Below are 15,946 nucleotides of genomic sequence, written 5' to 3'. Positions count from 1 at the left end.
TGTGCTGCCACTGTGTGCTCTTTCACGTGGGCACATTGAGCTTCCCCACAACATGGCGCTTTCTAGACTGAATGTCCCACGGGGACATGACAGAAATGAAATGCCCATGGTGTTATCCTGCCTCATATTCACCTAGCATTGCATTCTCTAGCTCCAAGAGGAGGGGATATATGCCTCGTCCCCAGTGAGAGGGAAATCCTAGTGACATTTGAGAAAAGCTTATGCAGTGGGACTGCCATCTTTGGGAAATCCACTTGGCCTCAGGTGTTCACATTCTTATTAAATTATTAGAGGGTGATTGTTAGCATTACAAGCTCTGGAGCCTGCTTCCCTGACTTCTCATCCTGATTCCCCCACCTATTAGCTGTGTGATGTTGGGCCAGGCACTTAAACTCTCTGTGTCTTAGGCTCCTTGTCTATGAAGTGAGATGTCAGACCATGTGAAGATTAAACAAAGTCATAACATGACTAGCACTCAGGGCCTGGCATGTGATAACACCAACTAAAGTCAAGTGTTTCCTACCCTCATCACTAAGAGGGCTTAAGTCAAGACTCGGGCTCCGGAAGCCAGCCAAGGACCTATCCACTCAGGCCAGGGAACAAAGGTGAGGCCAACCTGGTAGACACCCGACCTGAGGCTCACAGGTAGAAGGTGAGCCCTTTGATGGGTACTCTTCCAGATCAGAACCGATTGCAGAGATGGGACCTCGGTTTCAGGGGCAGCAGGGAGATGTGGTTCCTACTAAAGAAGGGAAGGAGGGCCTCAGGCACAGGAAGAATGGAGGCCTGGTTCTGCCTTAGCACGTTCTGACCCCTGCCACTCTTCCTTCACTGTTCTCTGTGTAAGCCCCTCTGTGTCTCACTGAGCCTCCTCACGGGTCAGGCAAAAGGCCTGACACATCAAGCCATGTGAAGTCACAGGAGTGACAGAGGAGAGACCTACACCACTGTGACAAAGCCTTGTTTGAATATCTTCAGAGAAACTTTGGATTGGAGGGGAACAGTCACCTACCTGTCTGGGCTCCGCCATGTATGTACCAGCCTGGTACAAGTGAGAGTTGGTCACCAAAAACCAGTTCCAACCAGCTTAGGTGGAAAAGGAATTTATTATTTACTTGTTCACTTAATTAAAAAGTCCAGGGGGAGAGAGAGCCCCAGCTGGGTCTGCAGGTTCAAATGATGCTGTTAGGATTTTAATTTTTCTCTTTCAGAGCCACTTTCCCTTTGGCTCTGTTCTCAAGATAAACAAATAAATAGATTCCTCTGCCATGTGTTGATCAGGGGCTTACCATGCACTAGGCATGGTTAGGCGCTCTGGTGACCACAGCAAACATGGCGGCAAAGTCCCAGATCTCGCCTCATGGAACTTTTTTTCCAGAGGGGGATGATAGAGACAAGAAGTAGGAAAATGAAAATATTTGTATTATTTCTGTTCATAGTGAATGGAGGCAATTAAGATAGGTAGTGGAATATGGAGTGGAAGAGAATAATCGAAAAAGGTCCCTCTGAGCTGGTGACACGAAAGTATTGAGACGGAGCTTCTGCGTGCTGATGTGGGATGGGTATTCCAAACAGAGGGAAGAGAACCTGCAAAGACTTTGAGACAGGGATGGATTTTCTGTGTTTGAATAAATAAAAGGAAGCCAGGAGGGCTGGGGCTCAGTGACCAAAGAGGAAAGTCATGTGAGGTTCTGAGAGGGGCATGGGTGCAGTGTGGTCCTAGGGGATGTGACCACAATAAAGAGTTTTGACTTTATTGGAAGCAAACAAGGAAACCCTTAGAGATTCCTAAGCAGGGGAACAATATGATTTTATTTGCCTATTTAAAAGGGCACTCAATTTTGTGGGGAATGTAGAGGCAAAGAGGGACAGGACGGGTCAGGGTTGGCATTCTTCCCTAGCAGCAGCTCTTCCAGACAAAGTCCCAGGGAAGAATCTCATTGGTCAGCCTTGAGTCACATGCAGATTCATGGACCAATCACCGTGGCCTCAATGGTGTGTTAATTTGAATGGCCTAATGGAGGTCACATACCCACTTCTGCAGCCTGGAGAGGCAGTCAGCCCACCCGCTCTGTTGGATGTGATAGGGCGACTCCTCCAAAGGAAACTGTGGGTACATTTGATGAATGAGGTAGTGGGTGTTGCTCAGGAGGAAGTGATAGAACTCTTCTATGCCCCACAGTAAGTCCTTGAAGTGTGGACATCCTGTCTCTGCTTGGGATGAGACCTCATGGCGTTCCTCCTCCACACTGCCTCCCCTACCCCTACTCCTCAGCACAGCCATTTAATCTGGGGTGATTTCCACCCAGGTGGTCCTTGTTCTTGCCCCCAAAGACCTGTCGGGGGTCCTTAAATACAATCCCTGCACCCCTCTGGAGAAGAGGAACATTTCCTTCAAGTAGATTTTTTTTTCTCCTTCTGTACATGACCCAGTTCACCTCTTTCTCCACCCAGGTGACAGTTCCATTGTGACTCTAGTTTCTTTCCTTGGGGTGGGCTGTGCTTCATCAGATTTCCAGATGCTCTGTTCTGTGAAGGTAGTTGGTGACTCCTTGTCTGACGGGGCAGTTTCTTAATGTAAACCTGATTTGGCTTAAAACAATATTGAAAGCAAATGAAATTATTCCTGGATCCAGGCAAAGAAGTCACTGGTCAGTAACTCCTGGATGTTGGAGGAGACTAGGAGACTAAAAGCAGCTGGAGAAGCAGAGGAGGACGTTGCTGGAAGGTCCCAGGGACCTCTGGGTCTTCTGTACCATTGTGACATTGTATCATTTCCAGGCTTCTTTTTATTTATCTGAGTGACACTGGTAAAAATCTTCCTTCCCACTTGGAATCCATCCTGTTTAGGAGTCATGTATTCATTCAACAAACTCTTATTGAGCACCTACTGCCTAGCAGGGATTGGACAATGGGGATGTAGAGATGAGCGAGCGAGCACTGAGGACGTAGTCTGGGATGGGAGACCATCAGAAAATCAGCAATGGAAAGAAAGTGGGAGGGGGTTATAATCTGAGTGGGAGCTGAAAGGGAGGGTGGGCCAGTGGGCAGGGGGTGTGCATATGCATGTGTCATGTTGGGTTCCGGGTGACGGGGACCATGTGTACAAAGGCACTGAGGTAAGAGGGAGCTGGGTGATGTGAGTTATTGTTTGACAGGGAGGAAGGACAGATGGGACACGGCCAGATATTAAGCTTGGTCAGTAGACAAGGATCAGACAGTGGTGGTCAGGGGAGGGCGGTGGGGAATGACGGAAAGTTTCCTTCCTGGACAGTGACATGACTGAGTCACACTGATTCACCTGCAAAGGGTGGGCTGAGCCTGGGGTGGTCAAAGGACATGTGGCAGAAGCTGAGAGGGCCACTGTGGACCAGGGAAGGAGTAAAACCTGGAGCTGAGACAGGGCTGTCTCTCCTAGGCTGCTGCCGTGGAGTACTGTGTAATAGTACTGTGTGGCTTAAATAGCAGGCAGTGGAGTACTGTGCTGCAGTACTGTGTGGCTTAAACAGCAGGCAGTGGAGTACTGTGTCACAGTACTATGTGGCTTAAACAACAGGCAGTAGAGTACTGTGCTGCAGTACTGTGTGGCTTAAACAGCAGGCAGTGGAGTACTGTGCTGCAGTACCTTGTGGCTTACACAGCAGGCAGTGGAGTACTGTGCCGCAGTACTGTGTGGCTTAAACAGCAGGCAGTGGAGTACTGTGTCACAGTACTGTGTGGCTTAAACAGCAGGCAGTGGAGTACTGTGTCACAGTACTGTGTGGCTTAAACAGCAGGCAGTGGAGTACTGTGCCGCAGTACCTTGTGGCTTACACAGCAGGCAGTGGAGTACTGTGCCACAGTACCTTGTGGCTTACAGAGCAGGCAGTGGAGTACTGTGCCACAGTACTGTGTGGCTTAAACAGCAGGCAGTGGAGTACTGTGCCACAGTACCTTGTGGCTTACAGAGCAGGCAGTGGAGTACTGTGCCACAGTACTGTGTGGCTTAAACAGCAGGCAGTGGAGTACTGTGCCGCAGTACCTTGTGGCTTACACAGCACGCATTTGCTTCCCGTTCTGGTCCAGCACTGGCAGGCTGGGGGTCCTGGTTCCTGGACGGCTGTTTCTTGTTGGATCCTCATAGGGGATGGGGGAGGGGACAGCTCTCATGTCCCTTCTTATAAGGAAGAAGAGGCTCTGCCCCATCACCTCGCCTCCCCACGGGGACACCCACTCCTGTTGCCACCCTGTATTGGAGATTAGGCTTCAGCATATGAACTGGAGGAAGGCACAGATGTCAGTCCCCAGCAGGGGCCAAGGAGGGGCAGGACATTCTCCTGGGTGGGAACCTGTGTGATCTGCCTCGGGCTCTCCTACCCCACACAAGGCTCTGGAAGGACTGCGGGGAAGGACGCTGTGTCTATGCTGCAGCTATGAAGTGACAGGAGCTGGGTGGTAGAGCACAGTCCCATAAAGGAGGGAAGGACGGGGTCCTAGAAGGCTTCACACCTTTGTTTCCCCCAACCCTTAGGTTCCCGCAGATACTAACCATAGGAGCCTCTGGGACAGCACACGGGCAGGCGAGATACGGCTCGGATCTTAGTGGCCCTTATTAGCTGGGTGCTATCATGTCCTCTAATTCCGCTGAGCTCTGGTCTCTTCCCAGGGCCACAGTGGGGACGGGTTCTGATAGCAGCTGGGGTGCACCTGGTCTCACAGCCATCTTGGAGGGAGTCTCTCTCCCTCTCCCTCTGCAGTTTTCCCCGCCCCTTGCCAAGGTCAAGTGCAAGGTCATGTTGCTTGAAGACTCTGCTGCTGCAGAGACTATCTTTAGACACAGCTTCCCGATCTTTATTTTTAAAGTTTTTTTTTCAAGTTTTTTCTTTCTTTCTTTCTTTTCTGGTCCCTTCTCCCTTTCTCATTGGAACAGATGAGGACTCTCGCTATGTAGTGACAGCTGATGTTTTGAAAATGACGAGAGGCTTCCTTGGGGACAGACTGTGCTTGGGGATTTTTATCTGTGTGTGCACAGTGTTCATTGGAGTGCGTCCGCATGTGGAGGCCTGGCGGTAGGTCACAGAGGGCCACCAGGGACTCGGACAGCTCCAAGCTCCAAAGGCAGGAAAGGAGTCATCCACCCAGGCTCCGCCACCTGTGATCTGCGGGTCCTTCCTAAACGTCCCCGGGTTCTCTCGCCCTCCCGGCTGCTCCCAGATTTTGCTTAGCTGTGACCAAACTGCCTGCCTCTTGACTCACCTCCTGCATCCCAAACACCTGCTCTCAAAGTCCCTTCGGCTCCACACAGATAATGACGTGAGAGGGACGAAAGCCCTCGGGTCGTTCACATGCATTTCACACGGATCTAAGCCCTTGGTCCATGGGACCTCATTTTCGCTTCTCAGAAACAGAACCAACGGTTTTTCCCTTTGTGCCCCAATGTGAGTCACTCCCCGAACCCAGGAAGGAGACCATCAGAGTCGCCCTGCTGCCCAGATGCCCACGGACGATCTGCACGGACCGTCCTGTGTCTCCCACCGAGGTCGTGCGGGCTCAAGCTTTTTCTGAAAATTAGTTTTGAAAACATCTGCATACATCAAAATAGAATAAATTATAGCTCTCATTCAAGTGCACAGTGTCATTTGCCATCACTGTAAGGTGGCCATGAGTATAAATATAATGAAAAGAGAACAAAAAAAACCAAACCGTGTTATTAAATCCTGGCTGGGGACCATTGACGAGGCTCTCTGCTGGAGGCCTGCATGCTTTGTGCTTAAAACAGATGTGACTCAGAGCCAGAGCCATGTTAAAAATGCAGCAACACCAAGCCAAGGTTTTCTCCTTGATGCAAAAATAAGGCTTAAATGAAAATTGACAACAAGATCTTTCCCCTTAACTCAGTGCCTTTTTAAATTTTTTGGGCTTGTTTGCGTGTGAAAGCCCTCTTGCTGGACAAGATGAAGTACGTTTGGACCTTGACCTGCTTGGCCCGCTCTCTCTCCCCTTCCCAGCTCAGCTCCTCTCCCTGCTCCAAGTCTCAGGCTTCTTCACGGATGCCTGGCTCTTTGCCCTCTCTCTGCCTCTCCTTGACTTCTTCTCTGGAAGGCTCTGGCCTCCCCACACCACATGGCACATCCCCATCCCTTTCTTTCAGATGTGGCTCCCATATTGTCTCCTCCATAGAGTCGTTTCCAAGGCTGTGTTCCCAGGCTGACGGCACCTCCCCATTTCCGTCATCTGTATATCCTGGGGACTTCGGAGGGGCACCGTGTTGGTTGGTCGCCCAACAACCATGTCCATTCATCTTCTTTCTTAAATACCTTCCTTTGTCAAAGCTGACAAACCCAAGATGTACTTCACCTACCTTCTCTGACCCTGGGGGACCCATTGGTTCAAGGTCATGTCCCGATAAGTCTGCAGAATGACTTGTAGAGCATTTTGCTTTGAGGTGGTAGGGAGGAGCCTGGCACAAAGCCCTACTAGAATGGTCTCTTTCTCTGTCTTCCTGCCCCAAAGGCAAACATGATCCCTCCTTCAGGGACAATCTTGCTGTACCATGGTAACAGTTAGTGCAGAAATGATGAGATTACCCAACAGGAATGGAGGAATGGAAAGATCCCCACTTCTTAAGAATCAGGGAGCATGCCTGCAATCCCAGTGGCTGGGGAGGCTTAGGCAGGAGGATCATAAGTTCAAAGCCAGCCTCAGCAAAAGCGAGGCCCTAAACAACTCAGCGAGACCCTGTCTCTAAATAAAGTACAAAATTAGGGATGGGGATGTGGCTGGGTGGTCAAGTGCTACCACTCCACCCCCCCCCCTCAAAAAAAAAAAGAGTTGTGGAGCTGTCAGACCAACTCTAGGCCAACTACTTCCAAACTTCTTATTAAATAAATGACAAATGGCCTCATGGTTTTCGCCACTGCTACCTAGAAGTTCTGATATACTCAGTTGCAAACATTGCTAACAGAGTCACTTTAGTGTTCTCCATTCCTTTCTGGAATTTGGGTAATTCCGAGGTAGGAGAGAAATGTTTCTCTTGGTAATCCTCTTATTCACAGAGGGCTTTGAACGTGTCATATTTATTATCATTGTTATTCTTTTTAATATCAACAAAACAGCTTCTATTTATTCAAACTCCATGTCTGTCTGGCTCCAGAGCTTGGATCCTTAATCACTGTTGTATGATTCTTGTCATTGATGAAAGGGAATAAATGAATGAGTAGCCGACCAGCAGGAGGATTTGCAGAAATTGGTTTTCATGCCAATTTTATTTAGCAACTTTATGAGATTTATGTTGGGGTAAGGGCAATAAATGAAGCTCTGTTATTTGTTCTGCATTTTCTTTTCTTTTGCTTTTTTTGTGTTATTATTATTATTATTATTATTTTTACCTTTTGCTTGCTTTCTCCCAACCCATGAAAACTGACATTCTCAAGCTCTCAGGGGGGCATTAAAATGAGAAAATTAGAGTGTATTCAGAACTTTTGTGCCAGGTGTGTTGGGCATGGGGACGGATGTAATGCACCAACACTGGTATGGAGCTGTTATTGTTTCCTATTTATGAGAGGAAGGAGAGGCTTTGGTGGAACACAGTTGGTCCTCTATATCCACGGACTCTGCATCCACAGATTCAGCCAACCGCAGATTAAAATATTTTGAAAAAAATTAAACTACATCTGTACTAGGCATGTACAAACAATATAGCAGAACAACTATTTGCATACCATTTTTGTTGTATTAGGAATGATAAGTAAGATAGGGACGACTTAAAGTATGTGGGATGATGTGGATTGATTATACGTAAATGTAAAATATACATTTTATATGTGGGATCGAGCATCTGCAGATGTCTTATCCTTAGGAGGTCCTGGAACCAATTGCCAGGGATACTGTGGGATCACTGTATAAATTGCAGTCCTACAAGAGGCAGGATCCCATGCACTTCCTGCTCCATTACCTGAGTAGCACCTTCTAGAGACGTGGAGTGAGAAGTCAGGACATTTTTACCCCGTATACAGATTGCAGAATCACATCAGTTACACATTCACTTTTTTACATACTGCCATATGGGGTAAAAATGGGATTTCATAACCCACTTGAATCAAATGAATGAAATATGATATGTCAAGAACTATTTCATGTTTTGAACAACTAAAAATTAAAAATAAATAAAAATAAAAACAAAACAAAAACCAAAAAAAAAGAAGAAGAAGAAGTCAGGACAATGGGCCCCTTGGGTGCATCCTTGAAGTGAATGGGTTGAGAATGGACTTCCGTGGTGCTGGGGAGGAACTCTGGCTTCCTCCTTACCTCGTCCTTTCCTCCTCCTCTACAAGTCCACAGTGCAGATTCCTGGAGCAAAATTCATCCCTGGGCTTAAATATCTTTTCATTTCTGCCCCAAGAAGTTTACTCAGTAGCTGTGACTCTATGGGCTCCCAGGGCCTTGTAAAAATGTGCCAGAGCAGCTCTGGGCACCTCAGCATCTGCAGAAACTTAACCAATCCCTTGGGAGCTGTGAATGCACTGGCCCTCCTCCAGCTCCCGGGAGGAGTAGGAAATACACACTATCCAGTCCTAAAATCCTTGCTTTCTTTCTGTGTCCACTGCCTGTTCCCACATAGAAGAGCCGTTATAGCAGCTCTCTTTTCAAACTTCAGGCCGAGACCTTTCAACTCTTGCTTCTCTTTTGTCTTTGCTTGGCTTTTATACCCTCCATTACAAAATTCCCCCAAAGCTAGAGTTTGGCCCTCCTTAGAGTTTTCAAAAGTGAGGGGAAAAATAATTTAGCCTGTAGGGAAAAGAAGAGGTTTGGCAGCACGTCTGCTAACATTGTTTTATCTTGTCATATGCTTATGGCCACCATCTACAAGGTCTGCTACTGTGTCTCTATAGCCACCTCCACACCTCATCTCTATCATAATGTGGTTAGTTTTTAAATCTGTGTTTTGGTTTCCTGTGTATCTCTCTTCCTTCTTCTCTCTCCCACTCCCGCTGCAACCAAAGAGCTCTCCTCTGGGGAGGGATCTGGCAGGAGACAGGCCAGTGTTGTCTCCCCACACTTCCTTTTTGATTTTGTGCTTAGTAAGAGCTAAAGCCCTAGAAAGGGCAAGGACTTTGGATATGAAGGAGCTTCGTGGGAAGAAACTGGGACCTCTCCTCACAAACTAGGAAGACATTTGCTTTCATCTCTTGGGCAATGGGTGGATGAGTGAAGAGGGTGATGGAGACATCTCTGGGTACAGAAGTGAGATAACCCCGTATGTCTTCTGGACACATGTAGGGGGGACCATAAGACCACAAGAAAGTGTCAACATGGTGAGTCTAGGAGAATGGGGTCCCAGGCAGCATTTGAAAAAAAATTGTCAAGGGGTAAGCATATGACTCTTCCCCCAGACTCTACACCGCATAGTAGAGACTTAGGGTAATAAATGAGTTGCTTTATGGGTAGATGAAGAATATTTGTGTGTGTGTCTATGTACACATACATATACACACATGCATACACATACATGCACATACATGCATACACATATATAAATACTTACATGCATACACACACATGTGATTGCTATCATTCACAGCTGACTTATCGTGTCATGGTTGCCCATAAGGAGACGGCTGTAGATAGGAATGTGGGTATATTAAGTCCACTCAACTTGTGAAACTCTTCCCTCTGAGCATCCCCTGCAGATCCACATGGTTAACATCCCTTAACTACCAACTAGAAGCAAAAGGGCGGGTCCTACATTCTTGCCCACATCTTTCTCTTGCCTTTCTCCCCTGTTCTGTTCTCTGATGTCTGCTCAGCCACCCTGAACTTCCCCTCAGTACCTCCAGAGGGCGGGCTCTCCATCACACCCCGTGTCTAGAGTTCCCTCCGTGCCCTGCCTCCTGTTCCAGAATGTTTTTCTATATAACCTTCCGATAACCATGCCAAGGTAATGGATTGTGTGTGATGAAATTCCTTTGACCATCTCTTTCCAATTTGCCTTATTTCCAGCAATTAAATCAACACTATCATGTTTTCAGTCTTAATCAATATTTGGTGAATGACAGAACATTGGAATGAATAAATGAATGAACAAGTAAGTAAGTGGAAGGGTGAGTGGGTGGCTAGATGAGGGAAGGACGTCTGGTGTTTCTGACCTCTCTCATCTTGGTGGTGTCTATAAATAAAAAATATTCACTGCTCTTGGACTTCTTTGAGTCCGGCGTGTCCGTGAAGCATCTTCATGCCCTTCTATTCCGTGTCAAGGAGCTGAAATAACAGGTGGAGGCTGTGGCTTTTAAAAATCAAATCTTATTTTGAGCTGCCAGGGGTCAGAGCAGCAAACCGACAGCATAAATCATTCTTTGGTTTTTATATATTAGCACTTGGTCATCTGAGTAGGGTATTTTCATTGACTTGTGGGGACAGATGGGCTGGCTTCACAGATCTCCAAGGACAACAGAAGTCATCCATCCATCCGTCCATCCATCCATCCATCCATCCATCCATCCATCCATCCATCCATTCATTCATTCCTATCTCCATTCTTCTCTTCAGTCAATCCTGGTAACTAAGAGAAAGAATTTTGGAATCTTAATGAAGTGGAGTTCTGATTCGATTCGCCACGCGGTGAGCTGAGCTTCTCTGGGACTGCGTTGCCTGTCTTCGGGCCTCATCTCACTCATGTAGAAAGCGGGGACCCCTCGTCTTATCTCTCAGGGCTGTCCTGAGCATTACAATGAGTTCATCAATGGAAGGCATTTTTGTTTAGCACCTGACACAGAGGCTCAATCAATGTTAGCTCTGATTATAAATTCCCCCATATATCAATCCCTGCTCTCGTCAAATATTTATTGAACTCCTATTCAGCAGCAGACCCCGAACTCGGTAAAATATGCTTCCTTCCTTTTAAGAGCTCACAGTCTGTTGAGTCTGACAGAGACGTGGGTCAATAATTAGAAAACTCTCTGACAGATTGAAGGGTGGAGAACAGAAAGCGTCCAGACCTGGAGGGGAAGGACTCACCCTGTCTGTGGTGGGGGGTGTGGCTAGGGGGCCATGGATACAGGATTTGGGGTCCTTGTGGTGGGCAGATCCTGTGAGATTATCAACATGTTTTAAGCCAGGAAGGGATGATGGATGGATTCCTCCCTAATGCTTCCTGGGCAGCAGGGTGGAGATGGAAGGTAGGCAGATGGGATTGTGGAAAAGTAGATTGGGCCAAGATTGGGGCAGGTGTTAAACAGTCCAGGTGTTAAATAGGAAGGCCCGTGTTAAGGAGGAAGGTGGATACAGGGGAGGGAATGTATTGGGGGGACTTTTGGGGGAGGGGGTACTGCGGATTGAACCCAGAGCTACATTCCCATCCCTTTTATTTTTTTTTATTTTGAGGCGGGGTTTCACCAAGTTGCTTAGGGCCTTGCAAAGTGATTGAGGCTGGCCTTGAACTTGCAATCCCCCTGCCTCAGCCTCCAGAGTCTCTGACTTTATAGTTATGGGCCACCATGCCCGGCCAGGGGGACTTTTAATATTTTGCTTCTCAAAGTGTGATCCTTGGGCAGAGCAGTTTGGCTGCAAGCTGGAATTTTGTTAGAAATGCAGATTCTCGAGTTCCACCTGAGACTTTGCAGATCCACACGTGAGCTGGGCAAGACTCTCGGCGGGATTGTAGGGGGCATTGAGACTTGATAAGAGCTGCAGGTAGACTCCATAGGATTAGGTGACCATTTAGATTCAGGGGCAAAAGGGGGAATAACCAATTAGGAATAAGGGTGTCCAACAAAGCCAAACACACATACTAGATTTTGTTTCTGGGGAGATGGGGGAGGATTGTTTTCCTCAACAATGATTTTTACTCCTTGACATTAATTTAGAATTAGCATCATAAAAGGAAGACAAGCTCGTGGTTTCTCCTTGAGCCCATTGGGGTGGCAGTTCCAGAGGGTTCACATATATATCTTCGCCCATCGGAGCAGGTTTCATTTCTTTATCACCCAAGCCATAGCTAAGTGTTTATGGCTGAGTTATAAATCCCCGCAACATGGATTTCTTACTGGAAGTGCTGACTCAAACTTAACTTTAGCGGCGCAAATGGTGCCACAATAAAATGTATATATCAAAGTTGTGGCGACCATAAAGGTCTTTTAAAATCGAGTTGACATTGCTGCATGTTTCCTTGAGATAAGGTGAGGATTTACGTTCATAAATAGAATTGTGAAGCCTGAGACGTATAATTGGCAATTTGGGGTGTTGAGATTTGGGGATCTTTTGTCCTTGATCCTGACCAAAGACTCCCCTCTCTTTCTGCGGAAGACAGTCTCGCTTTCCAGCCTTCTGTCTGGCTTTGTGCATGGAGAAGGGGTCTCATTCTGAAGACCCCCCTTGGAAGTGCTTTTCAAACCAATTTGACAAAACTTTTTTCTTTTTCTTCTGTGCTATCTATGCCAGGCCCTTAGCTGTGTGCTTGGGATGAATCAGAAATTCTGATTTTAGCGAACTGACAATTTCACTGGGAGGGGGGGGCGTAGACTTGTCATTTATTCATTGATTGAACAAATATATTTTTTTTTTAGAGAGAGAAAGAGAGAGAGAGAGAGAGAGAGAATTTTTTTAATATTTATTTTTTAGTTCTCGGCGGACACAACATCTTTGTTGGTATGTGGTGCTGAGGATCAAACCCGGGCCGCACGCATGCCAGGCAAGCACACTACCGCTTGAGCCACATCCCCAGCCCAACAACAAATATACTTTTGATACTTATTATGTGCCAGCCAGGGTGCTGGGGTTAGAGCAGTAGATACAAGAAAGTTCTTGCCCTCAAAGAGTTGATATTTCACTGATGGGAGGCAGGCAATAAGAACAGGTAAATAGATAAATATAAAGTCTAATATTAGTACAATGGGATAAACACTGAGATGAATTTCCTATGAAAGCACATGAAAGGATCATGTTTCTGCCTAAGAAAATCAGGAAATGAAGATTATAGACAAGACAGTAAACCTGCATGTTGATAATTACAGTAGTCTTTGCTTTCTGAGGTTTCATTCATTCACTGTCAACCACAGTGAGAAATATTACATAAAACATTCCAGAAATAACCGATCCAAAGTTTTAAATTGAATGCTGCTTTGAGCCGCTTAATGAAATCTTGTGACATCTCAACTCATCCTCCGTGAATGTGAAGCATTCCTTTGTCCAGCGTGTCTGTAGTGTATATGCTACCCTCCTGTTAGTCACTTAGTAGGAAATAAACATAATAGAGACAGGGTTCAGTGCTATTCACAGTTTCAGGCATCCCTTTGGGGTCTTGTAACATATCTCCCGTGGATAAAGGAGGACTATTGTAATTGTTACTGAGCACATAGATGGAGGTATAAAAATACAAGGCCCATTATGTATCAATGTGACTAGTGTCTAGGAAGCATGTTTGGATCAGATAGCTTCTGAGAAAGGTAAAATTAGGCAGATTCCTAATGAACTTCCAGAAATTTCATATTTCAAGCCACAGAGAGACAGAATGAGATGACTTTTTTTTTTTTTTTTGGTGCTGGGGATGAGAACCCAGAGCCTCATGCACTCTACCAACTGAGCTATATCCCCAGCTCTGAGATGACTTTCTTAATTAAAGATAGTAGTGGTTGATGGGAGACACCTGCATCACCAAGCCCATAATGGAGGGAGGGAGAGACTGAGTCTTGGGGCTGATTCTGGGAAGGAAGTGTGGTGAGGGAATGGTGCTAAGGGAAGTTAGGTCAAAGATACTTAGATGTTGGATTAGAGGTCACAGTGACCTTGACCTTCTGGCCATTTCCTTTGGAAGTTGTCATTCTCTTCCTGACCTGTTTCTTGAAAGGTCAGGACCTGCAGATGGTACTAAGAGCTGAAGTTTCATTGGTGACCTGGAGATTTCTACACTTGCGATAGCTGGCGGTCCCATAGTACAGAGGGAGAGGTCAAAGGGGCAGAGCTGAGAAGGACCTGGGAATACCCTCATCCTGTCAATATTTACTCTCCTCCAAGTGCTTGATTAGGCTGCTCCATCCTCACGCCAGCCCCTCAAAACACACACTGCACACATTCTGCATTGCAAAGTGCGTCTTTTTAATATTGATCTCTCAAAAATCCAACGGGCCACATCGATTTTCACAGGACCTGGAAGAAAGACTGTGATAAACCAAAGACTCTTACAGCTTCATCAGCCTGAAGGACATAACTTATTTTTCCCTCCTTCCTTGAACTTTTCTTGGCTTCCTGGGGAAGATAACTTATTTTTATTTCTGTCTTTCTTTCTTTATTTTGTATCAGCCGGTATTAAAGTCCTATAAATAACCTTAGAGACACACGAAACAGATTCATTTAATTTTCCTTTAGTTATCCTAAGTCGGAACAGATGTGTGTCTGTGATAGAAAAGGCGGGGAGGAGGGAGGATGAATCATAGGTGTGGAGGGCGAGATGGGAAGCCTCCTGGCATCTGGGCGCAGTATCTGATTTTCAGAGGTTGGCAAACAGTGCAAGCTCAGCCTGGCACCGTCTGCCTGGACCTAATGACATTTGCCCCAACTGAGACCCCAGGAAGTCAAGGTACCAAGTAACGGGCAGCCAAGGCAGAGAATGAGGTTTTTCTCCCACTCTCTGTCTATGGTGGTACCCACTTGCTCAGACCATTCTCTGACTTATTATTTTTTTTACATTCTAGAAGATGTGGTGGTGAAGGTGGGCAGAAGACCTGAGCTCTCTAGATCAGCCTTGGGAATCATGGCTGGGCCTGGGCCGTCTGTATGCCCAGCTCTGTGCTGAAAGCCTGGGCATCTCTTCATGGGATGAGGGCGGAATGTTCTTCCCGTGGTCCTGCAGGGGAATTACATCTCAGGCACGAGGCTCCCTGGGGCCTCTGAAATGAGCCGGGGTGAGGACAAGGCTTCAAGTGCAGGAGGCTAGCATCACCTAGTGTCCAGAGGGCCATATCTTGCCTGAAGTGAAGCCGGACGCTCTTCAATGTCAAGACCTCATTGCCGTAAAGTTATAGAGAGAAAACCCTCAGGAGAAGGGGCCTGTAAAATCCAGGGAAGGCATCAGAGTCCAGGTGAATTCTCTGGGAGACAAAAGGGAGTTGGCTTTGTTGGAGGGATTAAGGCGAGAAAACCAGGACGGAAGCCCATTGGGCCCAAGTGAGATGGTTATGGAGATGCTCCAGGTGCCCTGGGCTGCCCTGGGGCACAGGGCCTGATGTCACGCTCCCAGTCCCTCACCTCTGACTGAGACTGATGCCATTGCCCTGCCCGGGCCGAGACTTCATCAGGGTGGACGTTAGAGCAGAGCATCTCCATCCTGGGGGGCACGGGAGCCATCTGGGGTTGCCGTGAACAGGCATGTTCTGACTTCCCAGGCCTGGCAGGGGGCTGGGAAGGGGGACACTGCATTTCTCTCAAGCTCCCAAGTGGCCCACAGACCAACTTGGGGAATAAGGGATTCGCGGAGTCCTAGGAGAGGGGACGCTGCTGGGAAGGAGTCACCGGACCTAGCCTGCCATGGACGGATGAAAAGAATCTCATCTGGGAAATAAGTGGCCCCAAGATGCCCTCTTTGTAGGCACGCTCTCCTTTGAACAAAGGTGCAAGATTAGGCAAAGGGACGTGCTCTATTTATCCAGATCCCTTAGCTTGTGAAGGTCAATGCAGGCTTGGGCAGGAAGATTTCAGACCAAGGTGACTGTGGAGATGTCCATCCATCACAGCTCCTGTGTCAGCAGCTAGACCCTCACTGTGCTGTGCACCGTGATGAAACTCTTGGGTACCTTGACTTGATGGTCACATCTGGGTACCTTGGACTTGATGGTCTCATCTGTGAAATGGGATCTCCTGGGGGTCAAAGGGCACAGCCACGGAGAACACTCTGCACGGTTCTTGTGTTCCAGAGACACTGTTCCCGTTCTGTTGTTAGGTATGATTATGTTTCTTGCTAGAAGAAGGAACAACCCAG

General features: G+C 47.2%; 1 protein-coding gene and 1 long non-coding RNA gene across 5 annotated transcripts in view; one reads left to right on the top strand and one right to left on the bottom strand.

Moving 5' to 3' along the window:
* Positions 1-15,946, top strand: part of Hs3st4 (heparan sulfate-glucosamine 3-sulfotransferase 4) — a 340,113-nt gene that overhangs the window by 159,869 nt on the left and 164,298 nt on the right. The gene's annotated exons all lie outside the window — the stretch shown is intronic.
* The window catches only part of LOC120887297 (uncharacterized), a 32,313-nt gene continuing 29,974 nt past the window's right edge, over positions 13,608-15,946 (bottom strand). Inside the window, exon 7 of one of the 2 annotated variants that reach the window (XR_013426982.1) lies at positions 13,608-15,925. This is a non-coding gene — a long non-coding RNA (uncharacterized LOC120887297). The remainder of the gene's footprint in view (positions 15,926-15,946) is intronic. The other variant, XR_013426981.1, reaches the window with a different exon arrangement.

The sequence above is a fragment of the Ictidomys tridecemlineatus genome, chromosome 10 (assembly GCF_052094955.1).
Source record: "Ictidomys tridecemlineatus isolate mIctTri1 chromosome 10, mIctTri1.hap1, whole genome shotgun sequence".
Classification (NCBI taxonomy): Eukaryota; Metazoa; Chordata; class Mammalia; order Rodentia; family Sciuridae; genus Ictidomys; species Ictidomys tridecemlineatus.
This window is presented reverse-complemented; position numbering and strand designations above follow the sequence as displayed.